Below are 16,892 nucleotides of genomic sequence, written 5' to 3'. Positions count from 1 at the left end.
ATCCCATCAATTTGATAATCAGTGTTCACTACATTGCGCTTTTCATTTATAGTAAATGTGGTGGACATTCTCTTTCCTTACTTTTGGCATATTGATTTGACTGATGATAGTACATATAGTTTAATCATAGTACACTTATATCTTGGGAATTTTTCATTTTGTTTTCTTCTTTCATGTACTATAACCATTCTCCCAATAAAAGAGATCAGTTAAATATTCACTTAATTTTTCTTTTAGTTGTTCTCATGATTTTATGTATTTTTCTATTTACACATGAATTTGAATTCACCTATTAGCCTCATGATGTAGATTTCTCACAGTAAAAATCCAGATGGGGTATTTATATCACTGGTCTGAAATGTTGGGGTTCATAGATATGTAATTCCTGTGTTTAATCAACATACACAGAGTTATTTCTGTACTTATGCTTTCTGCTCTCCAGTGAACACAAAAGGTATAAAGACTCAAAAGACAAGGTATAAAGATGATTTGTTTTAATCAAATATGTTTAAAATATCTTGCCTCTATAAATTCATTTATACTTATTTCTCCAACTAGTCAACACCACTGTCATTACCTTTCCTTATTCATTTAACATTAATTCTTTGAGAATTTCATACATTCCATTCTTATATATTCTTCCCAACTTTGCCTAACTCCTCCCAGATCCAACCTCACTTCACAATTTCCCCCAATAACAATAATCCATCTTCTCTAATTTTTGCTACCCATTTACTTATGGGGGTAGTACCATCCACAGGAGCATGGCCAGTCTACTGAGGGCACTCTTCAAATAAATTGACTGTTTCTCCTCCACAGAACCTCAGTTAGCAGTCCAGACTCATGAACTTCTTCCAGCTTCAAAATAGAGTTTTGACTGACTTTCCCTTTTGCAGTTCTTGGGCTGGAAGCTGTAACTGCTATGAGTTCATGAGCATAGGGTCTTGTCTTGACCAGAGCACACTGTGTTCAAGTGTAATCTTGAATGTGTAGATCTTCATGCCTTTTCCATTTACACCCCATACACTAATTCTATTACTAAACATTTTTGGGAGGAACTGCAGGATTAACTTTATTGATAGTCACCTTATAGAAGTTGTTGGGATGTGATGGTGAGAAGTAGGGCTGGGTCAGAAAACTCAGGCCAACCCAAAGCCTTTATTGTTCTCCCTAAGCCCATATTTACAATAATGCTAATTAAATCAAATTTTAGGCAGATGAGAATCTACCACTTAACCACCAGTTCCCTTAAGTTTTAAGCCCTTAAGTTGTATAGAACTCAGAGTCATATTTTTGCAACATTTATACTAGTAATATATTTTAAGCATGATTGGTTAAAACACCCCATCTTTATACCTTTTTTTGACTCTCTGTATCTTTTGCGGTCATTAGTTTGAAGATAGAAGACATTTTAGAAGATGTATTTAGTTTGGTATTAATGAATATATTTATGTAAGGTATAATTACAATGCCTCATTAACATTTGTCATTCTGTTATGAGGAAGCTTCTAGAAACACTACCTTCCATAACAAATTGTAGATTCAAAGGACTAAGATAGGTTAGTGGAAGAAAAAAGTGTTGAAATGCATAAAATTAGAAGCTTCTTAGCTAGAAAATTGAGACAGCACTAATATGAAAGAATTTTGACATCCATAGTAAAATTTTATGTTTCCTTTAATGAGTGGTAAAACTGAAAGGAAATCTTTTAAGCAATCAATAGCAATAAGGAACTCCATTCTTATTTGCAGATTTGCACAAACAGCTATTATCATTTTTATTCTCTCAGGAGAAAGTTATATGGCAATATTATTATATTATGAAGCAACAATTAAAGTATATACAGTCATAAAATATGAAAAAGTATACCAGGCAGTTAATGAAAATATACTGAAATGTTTTTTTTCTGAATTTTGTGATGTTTTGGTATTTTTCAGTGTTTTAAAGAGTATAATCATAGTGGTTTTTTTCATAGTCTTCTATACTTCTATAACTAATTTGTATATTTATGACTCTATCATTTTATTAAAGAGGATCCTTTAAATTATACAAGTTATTAAGATCTAGCCTTGCTGTTCTGTTCTTCCAATGCTGCTTTACTGGCTAAGAGCTGATGGAAGAATATCCCCACTTGTAAGCCAAAGTCCTTGAATTTTTCAAAGTCAATGAAACTTAAACCAAAGGAGCCTCCTATTTTCAGTAACACTAGTGTGCACCCCCCACTTTTTGGATGGAGCCAAAGAAAGAAGAGGATGGAGGAAGAAGCACATACAACTTTGGCAGGTTCCACTGGTTGCCTGATTCTGTAATGACAAAGATGATCTACCCTTCAGGCGGGGACACTGCCATCAATCAACCTTGCTTGAACTATTAGCGCTGTCAGCTTAGAGATTACAGTTCAAGGGTAGCTTTCCTTGTTTGGTGAAATTCCCTCAATTGAAAGGGCAAATAAGTCAGAAGCAGAGGCAGGATCATGCATCTCTGGCAATAAGATCCACACCCATACTTTTAGTCTACACAGGCTTTTGACTTAGTTTTGTAAGAGTGTGAAAGTGATCCTCAGCAGAAGCCCTGAACTTGCTAGTACAAGAGTTGGGGCCAGGACCTGCGTAGTTTGCCTTGGAAGGGTGTGTTTATGATGTCATGAACAGGAAGGTTAGCCTTTGCCTATATGATGATATCTGGTTAACCAAAATGGCAATAGACACATGCCCATATTTGTTTGTACATGCACTATCTTTGTGGAACAAGTAGACAGGATTGCTGCATTACTGCATCAGAAATGAAAGGCAGGCATTAAGCTATGGTGCCGCTTGTTAACAGGAGAAAGAGAATCTTTAGAGGTTGTGAAGGTTATTTAGATCTGAAAGCCAGGCTGTCCTTTTTTTTTTTTTTGTGGCCTAAAGCAGATGCTATATACATCAGTAGAATATCATGAAACCCATGGTATTATTAAAATTTTCAATATTTACATGATTTGAAAAGAAATCATAGCACAATTAGAAACCCTCAAAACTCTAGTTACTCATAGAGTTTGTGTCTTGTCATTTCTACTCTGTGTATGTGTGTGTGTGTGTGTGTGTGTGTGTGTGTGTGTGTGTGTGTGTGTGCATGAGTCTATGTGCATGTATACAGAGGCCAGAAGAGGATGTCCGGTATCTTACTCTATTGCTTTTACCTTATGTAGTATTTTTTTGAGACAGGATCTCTCATTGAACTTACAGCTCATTGCTTCAGCTAGACTGGACTATCAGCAGGTCCTGGGAATCTGGCTGTAACTGCCAAACACTAGCACTGGGTTACAGGTATGTGGTCATATTTGGCCATTTGCCTAGGTGTTGGGGGTGTGAACTTGAGACCTCATGCTTGTACAGCTAGTGCTCCTGCCATGAACCAGCTCTTCAGCCCAGATACTGCCATTTTCCAAATCATCACAGAAACCTATTCTACTGATAGTTTTAAAAACTGTGTATGCCTACTGTTTTTCTCTTACTTTGCAAATAAGGGGCTGTAGCTCTATCTCATGTGCACTGATTTCTCTTCAAGATGATGCTGTCTTATGGCCCTTAATTTAGGTCTATCTGCTGTAAAAGCCCCAGATCCATTTTTAAAGGGTGAAATGGGGCAAACATTTCAGTGACCTTCTCTTCAGTCTTTTTTCTCCCTGCCTCTATTTCTAAATGATTCAGGAAATTAAAAATGTACCTGTCAGCCACTTAAATTAATGATATTGCTCATGTCTAATGGAAGGATAGCTTCTCTGTATGTGCTCTAGATACATATATGAATAGAACTTAGTGTGGATACACATCTGCTCTGGCTATCAGTATAATCCATGTACATCCAGGATTGGCTTTAGAACCCTCATTCCCAGAAACCTAAGGCAAGAACTGTTGAAGAGATATGGGATATACATGATTTGTCTTTTGACCTAGAGATCAACTATAAAAACTGACTGATTAAAATTAAACTTCAGTTTTAAGAGTGCTCTGCCTTTTTTGATAAAGGAGGGGGCCCTTACTTACTGGCTTGTATTATGAGTTTATTAATTTCTTTAAAGTAGCAATATTTAGGAGGACTGCTTTAAAACAAAGCAATGTATCCCATTTCTGTAAGTGAGGTATACTAATTAGCTACAATGCTTTCTCTAAAAATAGTGTTTTCAACTTTGTGTCCGTTTGTTTCCCAGGGGACATCTGACACTGTTGAAGATATATTTGATGATTTTACCTTGGTGTGGTATGATGATCTAGACAGGGGTAGCAGTAGACACTCTACAGCATACAGAATCTCCATCACAAAAGTCAGGAGTGCTCATTTTGAGAAGCCTTTGTTTGAGCAGTATGAACAAAGTAGACAGAACAAACTGTGGGTTCTAACTCAATCTAAAATTTTATTGACATCTAAAAATGCCTTGACTGTGGTGGACTCCTAGACCTCTTGTATCATTGTTCATTATGGCCATAGGAGGTATCTTCAAAAACACTGGTTTTGATTGCTTAATTCTATTTTTGTTTTTATGTATTTATTTACTTAGAAACAGAACTGGCTTGGATGTGGATAGCCTCACCTGTTGGCTGTGCTGTAATAGAATAATGCTGTTGGTGCTTCTGATAATTCATCATCTTGGTATAAAGTCTGCCTGCCCTTAGGGCCTATGGATATATCTATAACTGTAGATTTCTCCCAGTAGACTGGAGGCCATGGCATCTCTGTATTTGTAGTTTTAGAAAAGTCCTGGTTGGTATCCCTTAGAAAATATTTGCTATTTTGGTTTGCATTGGTGTCTGATAGATTAAAATGTAGCTGTTTTAGAAGTTACAGGTAAAATTATTTAATGATTTCTTGACATTCTTTCTACATAGCTAAAAGCACCTTTTATAATGTTGGTAGGAATGCGTCTGAAATGTGGAATCACTGATAATGTTAGAGGCATTGACTAAATTGACTGAATTAATTAAAATGCTTTTCAGTTGTTACCTAATAATAATTTTGAAAATTATATAATGACACCTTCTTGATCCAATATGTTCCACAGTCTCTCTATTATACTTTGATCTTTTAAAAAATCTAATTTATTTGAATCATAGAACCATTTCTGAGTTTCACAACTGTAGCATGGTATCAGAAGAAAACTAGAAGTCATGATTGCAGAAAGGGCTCCTGAAAGTGGAAGATAAATAAGGAGAACTTATCAGTCTATGGAATGCAGCAGTGAATAGAAGTCACATAGAACATGGAAGACTGTTACAGAAACAAAACAAAGCTAACATCTGTTACCATAGAAAGCTGAGCAAAGAAAGCCATGGATCTGTAAAGTGGGAGATACATTTACCAAGAGTGAGATGGTCAATACAAGTGTAACAATCTATATATTCTTTAGAATATTGACAAAGCAGGAACAGTTATGTTCAAGAATCTAGATAGTCTTCTAATTGCAGTCCATATTATTTCCTCTAGTCATTGTAACAGACTATTATTGATCAGCTTAAAATAATTAGAAACATTCATATTGCATGACTTTCCTTGTAGAGATATAAAGAAATGTAATTCATTAAACAGTCCAAAACTTCTATTCAATTCTATTTTGGTGAAACTATGAGTGTGCTGGTGCTACTTACAAGAGCTACTTATAGGGGACTTAAAGTCCACCGAGTGATGTAAGGGTTGCCATACCACTGGGAAATCCCCCTCCTAGTTAATTGTTTACTTGTTTACATCATATAATCTCAGAAGGTGTTGGACCTTGTGAGAATACTGTGATGGCCTTCTAGGGCTTTTGTGAGTTTCATGGATCTAGTGACCCTCCACTGACCCTCCACGAAGTCTGACTTTGAGAGGATCTCCTGTGAATCACCAAAGATTCTCAGTTTTAAAATGGCAATGGCCCTATCTAAGCTAGAGGAAACATCTCCCCTTCATGCAGTTTCTTAGTATTCTAGGGGTCAGAAATTGAAGGTCAAAATCAAGGCACCTGTAGGGTACCATTCTTCTAAAGGGCTTTCAGAAAGAATATGTTCCCTGCCTCTTTTGAATCTGCTGGCTGCCATCATTCTTCTCCTCTTCATGACACTACTGCCATCTTCAAGGCTAGCATCTTCAAATATCTTTCTGTCCTGATGTCGTTTGCTGTTTACAGTGTATGTATGTGAAAGGCTCCTCTGCTGGCATTTTATAAAGGAGCATGAAATGACATTTGGGGCCCTCCTGAATTTACCAGGGTAATTTCCTTATATCAAGATCTTAATGTAATCACACCTGCCCAGACTCTTTTTCCAAATAAGGTTCAATGTATTAAGATTCACCATCATTAGCCTGTTACAAACTCACTAAGGGCTGAACTAGCTGAGTGTATCACAGTGCTCCCTCCATTAGGATACTGTTGTTCAGATTGTGATCTTTGGTGATTTGCTTCACTATCCCCTGATTCTTGGTTTTCTCATTTACAAAATGAACCTACAAATAGGCCATAAGAATTTTATGAAGGTCATTTCACTTAGTCCTACGGAAACACTTAGAGACTAACTGGTGTAAAATGAACTACGGTAAGACTCAGCAATCATTCCTTTTCATGCTATTCATGGTGGTATTATGGTTATCACTAAGAAGAGAGCTATGCAAGAAGAAATTAAATATGTGTTTGGTGACCTATGTTATGCTGCTCATCGCATTTCTTTATTGATACTTTATTTTATGTCTTTATAGCTAAGGTAGATCATAGGACTAAAACAGCAAACTAGTGTCTGGACAAAGCATTTAATATACTTCGTGGAGTTCATTTAACTTTGTCTCAATGAAACATACTAACTGAATCCCAGAATCCAGTAGGTAACTCAGAAACCAAGCTTTTCAAAATCTTGTTAGCAATAAATGGACCTAAGAATAGCAGAGATAAACTGTTCACTCAGAAGAAATTATACTGCACTCTAAAAGTGTTTGATCTACTTTATCAACTTTCCAGACATAGAAATAAAATTTCAGAGCTTTAGATTGTAGCAAAGATTCTTTTTATTTCATTGAGAGCTGTGCCTCATGCAAGTTTATATTAGTTTCTCTCCCATTCAGGTTTCTTTTTCATCTCTAAGAAAGAACACTGCTCTCTCCTCTCTTCACTAATGGAAAATAAGCACAATTAATTAGTTGATTAAAAACGATGCAAAAAGCAACAAAACCTTTTTTAGCTTAAAATTCCACTGCGTTTCTTTTGAAGGAATAATATTCTATATAGCTAACGGATGAGTTAGGCTGTTTTGAAGATGGTGTGATGGGCTCCATTGTGCACACTAACAGGTAGATTATGTCATTTCTTTTGGGACTTGTGTCAGTCTAACGACAGTCATTGGTGGGTCACACTACAAACAACATTCTTGTTTTCATTATTAAAATGATAAAATTTAATGAAAAAATTCAAGTGACAATGTTAAGGGCATTCCAATGGAAACAATAATTCATTTTTCTCTTTGGGTTTCACAAAAAATAACCACACACAGCTCTAGTGCAACAGCAATCTGCAGACCTTCTGCCCTTTGGCATGGTACTAGGCTTAAATAATAAAGAATTGCTATTTCATAGGTTAAATATAGGTTGACTGTGGCAATTCTATATGGTACAGTGTGCACAAAAGGAGCTCGGTTTTCTAGAGCTATCAAATGAAAGTAGCTAGATGAAACATTCAACAATATAAGGAGAGTTTAACATTTTCCAGTTGCTTATATTCCTCTCAATAAATATCAACCAACCAAGTCTTGGCTTCCATTCTTCACTTTAATGTCAATGGTTATGGGAACAAACATTATTAAGAGAAGGGGAAATGAACAAAAGAAATTCATAGTGGAGAAATTCAGGTAAACAGAAAACAAAGAAAAATACAAATTGTTACAAACTTTGTAATCATTTCTTTTTGACAGTGTTTATCTCTTTAGTGTTTATCTTTGCACCCATTTTTATTTCATCTTTATGTGTCTCATAAAGTTGGAGATCACTCAACGCTTAGCTTTTTGGGATCTGATCACAGAGAACAGATTGCCCTGGAACTTTTATATACTGTAGGAAAAGAAAGCAATTTTCATATACTGAGATTTATTATTGGAGTATGTTTTTCAATACAGCAACACATGACTACAAAATTTAATGTACAGGCATATGCAAGTGTATGATGCAAGAATAATATCAGGTAAATCTTTATACCTTCTGTTAGAGAAAATGCAGGGAAGCAAATAGACACACACACACACACACACACACACACACACACACACACACACACACCTCCTCTTTCATGTGATATGTCTCCTCGCCATCAATGATACAGGGAAGGAGCATTGCATTTTTTCCACCAGAAAGTTCTCCAAAACATTCAATTATCATGGAAGATATGGGTTCTCATTATAAATGGTTGAGAAAGTGCTAAACCTGTAATGGTAGAGATAGGTACCTGTGGGACATGCAGTGACCCAGAGAGAAGAATGGGTTTAGAAAAGTAGGCATAGAGACCCATTATCATGAATTTCACTAAAAAGTTTTATATTCTTATGATTTATGTTTTTATGATAAGTTGCATAAATTTCTCCCATCAATGAAATTTCCCCATTGAAAACTTCACATTATGAAGCATATTGGCTTTGTATTGACAAGCTGTGTGAACTCTTACTAACTGCATTTCTTCTATTGGAAGACTCTTACGACCTAGGGAGCAATCTCCTATTAAACCTCGTAGTATATTCCATGCTGGAGTGAATGTGAATGAGCTAACTGAGATAATGTCATAATCTAAAAAGCAATATCACCCTGTGCCAGCATGTGCACTACTGTCATTAAAAATGGGGGGTGGGGTGCGGTGGGGGAAGTGACCGTGGCTCAGAAAATTGGAGGAAATGATATGGCTTTATTTTATTTTTGTGTATGCATTTTTAATAGCACCTTGCACCATAGCATGAAGGAACTCAGATGGAAGATTTGGTTCCAACCCAGAAATGATGGGAAAGAATTTATATTTTTAATTTGTTTCTGAGCAGTTTGACATATGATTGTCAAAGATGAAACAGAACACAGAGAGTAAATAAATTAGTCAGATGTTTACATCACGTCTTCTGTGGTTGAAAACTGTAGATATCGGGAGGGTGTATGAAACATCACGAGAAAGTCCATCATAGTCACACAGGAACTGTGGAGGTAGGTAAAGGAAGCAGAAGTGAAGCGAAATTGGTCCTGAGTTCACATTTGTTCAAAGTGGAGTTTCCTTATATTGCTCTTGAATATTGCTTATGTTTCAATTTTTCCCATAATAATTTTGAATCTCAGCTGGGCATGGTTGTGCATCATTTAATCCTAACACTTGGGAGGCAGAGGCCTCAGACCTCCGTAAAATCAAGGCCAGTCTGGTCTATATAGTGATTCCAGGGCAGCCAAAGCTACACAGTGAGACCCTGTCTTGAGAAAAACAAAAACAAAATAATGATTTTTAATTTCAGAATTTAAATGTTTTCCAGCAATAACTTGAACCAAACATAAAACAAGAATATCCACTATGTACAGATATCACAGTCTCTATTTTTCAGGTGTAATTCTACAATCTCAGTTTCTACATCTTTCTGGAACATGTCATAGGAGACATCATCAATGTCCCTCAATTCTGTTGCTTATGCTCTATAAGAATGATCTGTCATGAGAGGATCAACATAACAACCATCACACACAAGAAGGATAGAATGAAGAGAAGTATAGAATGAACAGTGTGGAGGTGTAGAATGAACAGAAAGAGAAGAATGGACATTCGGATTAAGCTAGTCTGTTAGTATCCTTCCCCTGGCCCAGTAGCATAACATTTCTCAAGGTCACATTGTTGACTTGGGATGTCAATGTGTTCTCTAAGCACACCTCAAAAAGGAACCTCGTCAGGTCTAACACCAAAGGATCTGTTCAAAACCAAACATGGTTGTGGAGAACTACAAGTGGTCTGGCCATTGTTTTCCACAACACTCACTGACCTAATTCTTTAACTAGAAGTAGGCCGCATCACTGAAGTTGCTTGATGGTATATCATGAGTAATATTTAAGTGCTAAAGCTGATTGAACTTGGACTTAGTGATTTCTTATAGAGTGAAGAAAGAGAGGGATATGCCCAGGTCCTGGGTCTTGCCTGTTAACTAACAGGTTTCATCCAAACAAAGCCTCAAACAAATCTTAGTTCACTTTTTATTGCAGATTTCTGTGTATTAAAAGGAGGCTATAGTCTTAAATAAGTTGCCCCACAGCACCTTCCGAGGCTTCCAAATATTTATAGTATATAAGTTTCTTGACTAGTGGTTTAATAAAAGGTCACACACATAAATATATAAAGAAACCATCACTTTACACTTGTTCCCTTATCAAATACCACACGAGTGAAATTCATTTCATATGTAGTTGGGCCAAGGTATAGTTTTCATTAATCCATTCTTTATTCTTACTTTATGAACATTAGCTAATTCTTTTATTTTACCCCATTGTAATGTGCAATGTATGTTACCTGAAACACTGTATTCCATTTTTTAGTTTACTAGTCTGTCTCCCCCTACTGGATTCTAAATACTTTTTGAGACTAGGAATCATCTTTAATAGTTGCAATAAATGCCAATGATCAGTAAATGACTGCATAAGTGATACATGGTGGTTCATGCTTGGGGTAACCTTTGAACTGGTTTCATGATATAAAATGTATGTCTTTTTACTTTCTCCTGCCTCTTTTTCTTTCTTTTATTTTTTAATATTAAATGTTCTTATACTGGTCCTGCATCTAGGAAAGAAAAAGATGTTGCCTACTGAATTCTTATTTTCTATCTCCTTATTGAGGTGACATACTTTTCCTGATGCTTATCACCTGTCACAATTGAGGAACTCAAATGCTGTCCGTTATTGCCTGCCCCCCAACCCCACTCTGTCCATCCTTCTGTTGAGTGAGATCCAGCTGGATCACCTGTCTTTTACCTTGCTCCACCTCCACTCCCTAGTTCTTTTAATTAACCTCTCCTTAGAAAGATCAGTCTGTCACATAAGACTGTCTTTGTAGCCAATTTATTGTCTACAATTTGAGACAATATGGGGAAGTGAATCCATAGCTTTGGGCATGCTAAGCAAACATTTTCCTACCAAACCATATCGTTTTACCAAGACACAGATTTTTGAGACCACTGTATTACAGGGCACCAACTATAGTGAGGAGTGAAAGCAGTACCCAAATCATTGACAAACATTGAATTTTGTTGAGGTTTCAATATGGCAAGCATACTGTCCATTATGATGGCTCCTTTTAAAAGTCTTTCTATTCCCCCTTGGGTTAGGCAATTTAAGAGACGAGTTGTCCTATACAGTAGGAGATATTCGGGCGGCTTTTATTTCTCCTTCGCATCTTGGATGACGGAGAGAAGGTTAAGTGGCGAATAACGTTGTCAAGGTATGTGCCTCATAGGAGTTCACACTGGTTGCAGTTTAGAGTGGAGGTGGAGCAGACTCAGGCTGGTCATGTCGTTCCTCAGGAACGGTGCTCATGCCTGGTATTTTCAGTGAGCATCTTCCTTTTCATCAGGTTAGCAAGAATAGGTTGATAATTCATAGAAAAGCTATATCTTGCTACAAACAGCTCTTCCCCCTCTTCTCTCTCCTCCTCCTCTCCATCATCCTCCCTCACCTCCTCTTCCTCTTTCTCCCATTCCTCCTTCATCCTTTTTGGTGAAAATTTATTCAGAAGAAATAAGCTTAAGAAAGTCTGAACAAACATCATTCAAGTTGGCTTTTCCTTTGACTGGTTCCTTGTAAATTAGAACATGACATCTATCAATGCTGAATACATGCCGGAAAACAGCAGCTCCATTTTACAGAGAGAAAAATAAAACTAGCGGTCTATGTATGTGGTTACATGGGCTTTATGATCACAAAAGTCAATATGTATATGTATATATGGAATTTCCTGGAATGACTTATGGGCTGCAGTCTAACTAATCCAACAATGGCTAACTGTGAATAGTTGCTCAGTTCCATGAGGTTGGGTGTCTCAGCTGGTCTTCTGTATATGCTGGCATCCCAAAGAAGAGTAGGTTCTAATGCTAGTAGTGAAGGAATGGATGTGCTGACAAGGAAAGGTAAGTAGGTTAAGAATAATCCCTTCCTTCTTCCCTTGTCCTTACATAGGCTTCCAGCAGAAGGTGTGGCCCAGATTAAAGGTGTGCTTTTCTGCCTCAAGGTCTGGATTAAAGACCTGTATCCTCCAGCCTCAATCCAGATCAAGGGCATGTTATCTTCCTGTCTCAGGATCTGAATCAAGATCTGGAGGTTTGCCCTCCATTTCTGGATTGCTGTTCATTCTAGAAAAAGTAAGTCAAGTAACCATGAATAGTTCTCATAAGTCTGTAATGCCAGCTACTGAAGAGGTTGAGACAGGAGGGCCATAGATCCCAGGTCTGCCTGGGCTACAAGGTGAATTCTACTCTGGACAACTTAGAGGAACCCTGTGTCAAAATAAAAAGCAGAGAGAAGACTGAGGATGTAGTTCATTGATGAAGTTTGACTGGCACATGCATAGGTTTAATACCCAGTCAAATTAAAAAAGCAAACAAACAAACACAAATCAACAAAAATAAAAGTAATGACAAATAAACAAGTTGTAATTGTTTAACACTCAACAGTTCCATGAAGCAACAGACATGTTTTTTTTCCCCCTGAGGCTCTTAGGTTAGTGTAGCTTTTATTACTAATGTAAAAATTTAAAGTATATTGGTTTCTTTCAAGAAGGAAGATTTATTAGGATCTTTAAAGTGATAGAGTAGTCTCCTGAGAAAGTAAAATGTCTGTTCAGGAATTTGTTTATACATCTATTTGGGAAGTAATCATTTAGCTAAGTGGTTGTATCTTGATAAAAGACTCCTAGCATCCATCTAATGTACGAATCCAGCTTCAAGCTAGATTTGCATTTCATGCCTTAGATTTTTGTCCTTGTAAGTCAAATCCTCTCCTGTCTCCAACCTCTTAGAGGAGCACAAATATTCATTTAATCTGATAAAAAAGGTAGCCTTTAAAATTGAAATGGAAGTGAAAAATATCATTCATGAATATCGTATTCTGCCATTAGCCCAGTTGCATGGTTTTATGCATGAGGAGTACAGTAATTCATTCTAAACTATTATCTTAATAGCACCCTAGGTTTAAAGAAGTTTTGAGGAATTATTTTATTAACCTTCCTCCCTACTTCAAGAACCAGTCCATTGGTAACATTTTCATAATTTCACTTGGTAAAATGTCTCATTTATAATCATCTTCATTGAAGATATTCATCCCCACACCAAACATGAATTATTTTCCTATGATACAATTAATTTTTTTAGCTTCCCCCTCTCTACTCAAGTTGGAAGAGAACATCTGGTTTTTCCCTATGTATTAATGTCTACTGATTGAAAGGGGGAACTGTGGCATGCCTCATTCTCAGAACAAGTCCTTCCACTGTCTCTAGAGTGACAAGAGTCAGCATGTGTCTCCACATCATGTCTTGTGCTACGTGCCCATGTACTGGACCGTGAATAAGGTGATGTAAAACAATTCTTTTAAGAGTGGCTGTAAACCCATTTATAAAGAATGACCTATTTTATTTGAAAACTGAAAATCATCTGCTGGTTTCCAAAAAGCTGTGGAATCAAATAAAGGGCAAGAGAAAGTTGTTCCAAAGGTGATGGACTAGTTCTGGCCATTTTCCTTTGTTTCTTTTGGTCCACTGTAATGGGTCATGGAGGTTGGGAAAATGAAATGACTGAGTCACACTCACAGAAAAAGGAGAGTTCAAACTGTTCATTCTGAGAGCTCTCTGTCCTGGAGGAGTGTGCCACGTGTGTCGTGACAGGACTATAGTCTACTCAGTTTCCTTGTGACCTCTTGGCTCACAAGGTCCCAAAATTTGGCTATTACCAGAAGTAAATAATTCTCAAAAGTAAACAGCCAGCCAGCCTCATGGCACTTGGAGACATTTGTATCATGAGGGCTGGAGAGTGGCCATACATTTTAATACAGACCAGGTCAGTAGCAACTGAACATTCTTGTTTCCTAACAGCTGTTTAGTGGCCTCTGAGAAATGAGGTGGCTGCAATCCAGGTTCTGGACAGCTGTCTTCCTCAAGAGAGGCATCTCCACAATGGACATTAATTGGTTTTCTTGTGGCAGCCTCCACAGGTAATTCATTGAGCCTTTCTCTTTTTCTACTTCCCATTATGTTGTTTTCATAGGTGTATAATTGGTCATCTGTGCTTCTATGTGTAAGAAGACATGAAGCCAGAGGTCAACCTTGGGGATTGTTCCTCAGGTGCTACCCAGCTTGTTTCCTTGCTTTTTTTGAGACAGGGTCACTCACTGGGACCTAGGTTCACCAATTAGGCTAGACTGTATTTGAGCCTGAGGGATCCACTTGTCTTCAACTACTCAGCACTGGGATTATAGCGTATGCTGGCTTTTATGTGGGTGCTGGGGATCCAACAGAGTTTCTTGGACTCGCACAGAAAGTACTTTACCCACTGTCCTGTCGTGTGTGTGTGTGTGTGTGTGTGTGTGTGTGTGTGTGTGTGTGTGTGAACCTGACACAAACCAGAGTTATCTGGGAAGAGAAACCTCAATTGAGAAAATACTTCCATCAGATTGGCCTGTAGGCAAGTCTGTAGAGTATTTTCTTCAGGAATGATGGGAGCAAGTTCACTGTGGAAATGCTATCCCTTGGGCAGGTGGTCCTGAGTCATATAAGAAACTGAGCAAGCCACAGGGAGCAAGCTAGTAAGCAGCTCTCCTCCACAACGTCTGCTTCAGTTCCAGCCTCCAGGTTCCTGCACCGAATTCCTACCTTGACTTTGCTCAGTGATGAGTTATTACATAGAAGTTTAAGATGAAATCAACCCTTTCCTCCCAAGTTGCTTTTGGTCATGGTATTTTATCACAGCAATAACAACCTCAGACATCCACGGATCCAACGTTTCCTCAAATTCCTCTATTATCACTTTTACTTCTCCTCCTTTGTTCTCTTTTTAAAAAATATTTTCTTCCGTTCCCTTCTTCTGCTGGAGGTAGGTGGCCTTTAAAAATGAGCAGCCTCAGTTCCTGAGGGAAGAATGCATTAACACCTCCCATGTGCCAACACTTGCCAGGGATCTAGGGAAGGGCTGTAGGGAGAGCATTTCTCATCTCCCACAGTGCATGCCTGCCCTACCTCAGCTCTGAGTTGCTTTGTTTGAGGTGTGTCAGAGTTGACTCTGGGGTTGTGTATTTTGCCCATTGAACTGCACATTTCATCACGGGAAGACAGGGAGCATGGCTGTGTTTGCAGAAGGGATGGGCCTACGGGGAATTGAGAGGGAATCAGTATTTGTGGTCGACACCTTGCATCACAGTGCCCTGTCAGGCACAACCAGAACTAGAGGCAGGAAGTTGTGCATTTTGTGATTTCGTTTTCTGATCAGAGCACATCATTTAGTGAAGTATGTCAGAAAGCACCATTTGCAAGGCCTTAGTCAGCAGAGTTGTCATTTTTGGATTAATTGTTGCATTTATACTATAGATATTTTAAAAAAGATAAAACCTCACGTTTATTATGCACTTGACAAATCACATGAATGAGGCAGACTATAATGCTTGAAACCGAAGTTGCCTGTATGCCCGTGGCATAAAATACCATAGTGGCAGAATCATTTGAGTATTTATTTTCTTTTTAAGATGAGAATAAAGGAAAGAGTGTGGCAGCTGCCACGCTCCAAAATATCAAGTAGGCTTCCAGGTCACCCAGCTTCATTTTCTTAATCTCAATTGAAGAGCCAAAAGCAAGCAGACTAAAGAAAGACTCATCATTTATTACTTTTTTCCAACCAGAGGGAGTCAATAGCAGGAGCTGATGCACTCACACTGTGAAAAGAGGTGGGAAATCTCTAACAATTTTATAGTGGTTCTGTACTCATTAAAAATGCCTAGAGTGTTTTTCCCTAGGCTGTGTCTTTGGGAATGAAAACTGGTGCACAAAATTGTCTGGGGAAATTCAACCACCATACCCCTCTGCCGGACTGCATTGACTTTGTTAGCATATTGACTGCTCAGGACAATTTCATGACCAGAGGATATCCATACCTTTTCAATGAGATATGATATCTGAACCAAGGGATTGAATTGAAGCAATATTAAACAGATGTGGAGTCCCAGATATTTGTTGCAATTTAGAAGATAAAATTCCCAGTGAACCAACTTCACCAAGAGCTTTTGATTCTCAGAGCCATGACCAGGAACAAGAAAACAGCTGTTACAAACAGTGAGGTTTAGAATTCAGAGAAATACCCCATACAGCTGGACCCTCCAACCATGCTGACCCACTTTTCCTCATCATGTGATAGGGAAAACCATACACTGCCACGTCATGATTATTCTGTAACTTAAAGAGTAGAAAATCACTTGAAGATTAAAAATGCTAAATATCATGAATAATTATAATAAGCAACTGGGAACCGCGTACATAGAAAGAGACCTAGCTTCAGAGGGTTGTAATTTCTTCTGAGGTGATGTCCAGATGGGAGAAGATGCTCAGTTTTATGATTCATTTTACTTAGAAAAAAAATCAACAGAAGTTTGACAAATGATTTTATCAAGTTAGTTATAAGCTACTCATTTTCATACATTTTAAAAATTCCACTCCAACATTTCTAATCTCAAAACAAGGAAAGAAAAAAGTGGGAACAAACTGCACCCAGTAGTTATAGTTCTGATCTGTAACTACTTCTAATTCTGTGCTTTGCTCTTGAAAAGAAAGCATTTTCTGAGATCCTACTAGCCTTTCTTCTTCTTCTTCTTCTTCTTCTTCTTCTTCTTCTTCTTCTTCTTCTTCTTCTTCTTCTTCTTCTTCTTCTTCTTC

Source organism: Peromyscus leucopus, chromosome 14 (assembly GCF_004664715.2).
Source record: "Peromyscus leucopus breed LL Stock chromosome 14, UCI_PerLeu_2.1, whole genome shotgun sequence".
Lineage (NCBI taxonomy): Eukaryota > Metazoa > Chordata > Mammalia > Rodentia > Cricetidae > Peromyscus > Peromyscus leucopus.
The sequence above is the reverse complement of the archived record's forward strand: the minus strand, read 5'-3'. Positions refer to the sequence as shown.